Below are 2,894 nucleotides of genomic sequence, written 5' to 3'. Positions count from 1 at the left end.
CCAGCACGTATTGCGGAATTATACTAATTGAACAGACGACGGTCGATGTGTTTCCTACCATGTCTTAGGATTAACGGCACCTTACTATCACTTTCGTATGATCAATTTCATGGTAAAAAAATTCATGATACCAATCTTTTTTCTTATCAAAAATCAGGAAAATCAATAAAAAACTAATCGTGATCTTATTCCCTTTATGTTGGACGGAGGTGGGACATAATTTCCTCTGTGATATTTGAAAGATTATAAGTACCGGACACCAATCATATTTCTACTCGCATGATTCTTACTCAAATGATTGGAGTTAAGGAGTTAAAAATTATGAGGCTAAAGTTTCTAGTCAGAACTACTTCTTTTGAAATAAATATTACATCATAAACTATAGTTTTAAATGAATAATTTACACATATATTATATATATACATAAATAATATATATATTATTTACAAACATAAATGTAAATTATTCCTTCCTTGTATGTATATATATATATATATATACATATATATGTGTATACAAAGCACACACTAACACACACACACACACACATATATATATATATATATATATATATATATATATATAACATATATATGTGTATACAAAGCACACACACACACACATATATATATATTATATATATATATATATATATATATATCTATATATATATATATGATAGATAGATAGATATATATATATATATATATATATATATATATATATTATATACATACACACACACGCACACACACATATAATATATATATATATATGTATGTATATATATATATATATATATATATATATATAATTTTTATATACACACAAACGAAGAAATAATACCGATCACAAATACCAGGCCATCTACATACTAATATTTAGAACTATTAACGTCATGGCTTCCTTAATATTTTGAATATATACATCGTTCCATCTGGAATTTAGGAATAATATAGGAAAACTGTCAATTGAAATGCCAAATCTTATTGTCACACCAACCCAAATCGAACACCTCCACTAAACTCTCGAAGTGCAGCGCACTCACTCACACACATACACATACACACACACAAACACACGCGCGCGCGCACACACACATATTATGAATATGTATATATAAATACATATATATAATATATATATGCATAAAATATCTATATTAAATATATACACATATACATATACAGACCAATTCTAAATTAATTTGTATTTTTCCTAACATATGAACCGTTTTCAGATGAGAATTCTAGCCTCACACTCCGTCCCATGGATGTTTTTAAGGAGCTTTTAAGAGCGCTGGCCTTTCTTGGTGGTCAACCACTTCAGTATTAACCCGATTCATAGTCGCTTAGCTAGTGTCTGAGTTTGTACTGTTCTAGACACAACTTATAGGAATAAAATACATTATAAAAGTCTGGGTAACTTATAATCCCCTAAAATACAACTCTTAGTGTGAGCATAACACATGGATCTCAGATATAACAGTGCTAACTTCTGTGCAAGTCTCCTCTATATTAGGATTTTTATATTTCATTAACAAATTGTCAGAGCGGAATTGCAGCCAGTTCAAAACATAAAACGGCCAACGTTACAGGTTATAAAAACACTTTACGTCCAATTCAGACGTTTTAATGTGTCACCAAATGGCGCGTCTCCATTAGGCTGTGATCATTTTGGTTTGGGCAGCCATGGGAATCGTTAACCTTGACAAATACGACGATAGTAATGACGGTGGAAATGTAGTGTATTTAAGGACCGAGTCATGCAAAATACAAAGTATGACTGATATAACTGGATTTTTTATAAGATGTATGCTAACTTAATAATTTTATTCGAAATTCCAGGTGCACGATTGAGTGTGAAAAACTATCGACATGCTAATGGGAACGGCATAACTTTATGTCTCAAAGACAGAAAATTCTAATGATTTATGGCAGAGAAATTTGGTCACGGCTGTTTGCTATTCAATGGACTTGGCCAAGAATTCATTCATTGTCAAACGCCGTTGTTTAGCAACCGTTTCTAGAACTAAATATTTCGTCAGCAGCGATTTTACTTGAAACCTTCAGCTCTGAAGACAGTGAAAGGAGGCGGGTGGACAGTAAGATACAGCTGCAAAAAATATAGGAAATGATGTGCAGAGATCTAAAGATGGAACTGGGAGGAATAGTGAGTTGAACTAAGAGTGTTGAGTTGAGTTGAAGATAGAAATTTAGGCCAAAGGCCAAGCACTGGGACCTATGAGTGCATTCAGTGCTGAATGGAAATTGACAGTTAAAGATTTGAAAGGTGTAACAGGAGGAAAACCTCGCAGTTGCACTATGAATCAAGTGTTAGGAGAGGGTGGAAAGTAAGATGAAAAGAATATGAAAGGAGGTACAGTAAAAGGAACGAAAGAAGTTACAGCTAAGGGCCCAAGGGACGCTGCATAGAACCTTAAGTAATGCCTACAGTGCACCGCATGAGGTTCAGTGACGGCACTACCCCCCTAAGGAGCAGTTGCACTAAGAAGTAGCAGTCAAGAGGTGTTGGCCAACATAATTGAGGAAAGGAAGCGGGAATATAAGTAGTAAAGTAAAAGGCTAAAAACGTCAATGCAACTAGGGCAAATATCCTTTACTTATGCCTCCAGTGCGCCACGTGAGACCATGTGGACCTGAAACCTTGACTAAATACAGCTAGTTGTATGAAAAATATCGCATTTAGGTAAATGCACTCAAATTTGCACATCTAAATTTGCAAATACTTCATTTCCATGAGATAAGGCCTAATCACTATAAAGTTAATGAGCCATTCGTGACTGGCTAACGAGCGTGGGTCACAGCCTAATTCCCGTGGGTAATTAGGGGCCTTGAAAAACAGTAAAAGGGAAAAAAAAAAAAAAAAAAAAA

This window comes from Macrobrachium nipponense, chromosome 28 (assembly GCF_015104395.2).
Source record: "Macrobrachium nipponense isolate FS-2020 chromosome 28, ASM1510439v2, whole genome shotgun sequence".
NCBI classification, from domain to species: Eukaryota; Metazoa; Arthropoda; class Malacostraca; order Decapoda; family Palaemonidae; genus Macrobrachium; species Macrobrachium nipponense.
This window is presented reverse-complemented; position numbering follows the sequence as displayed.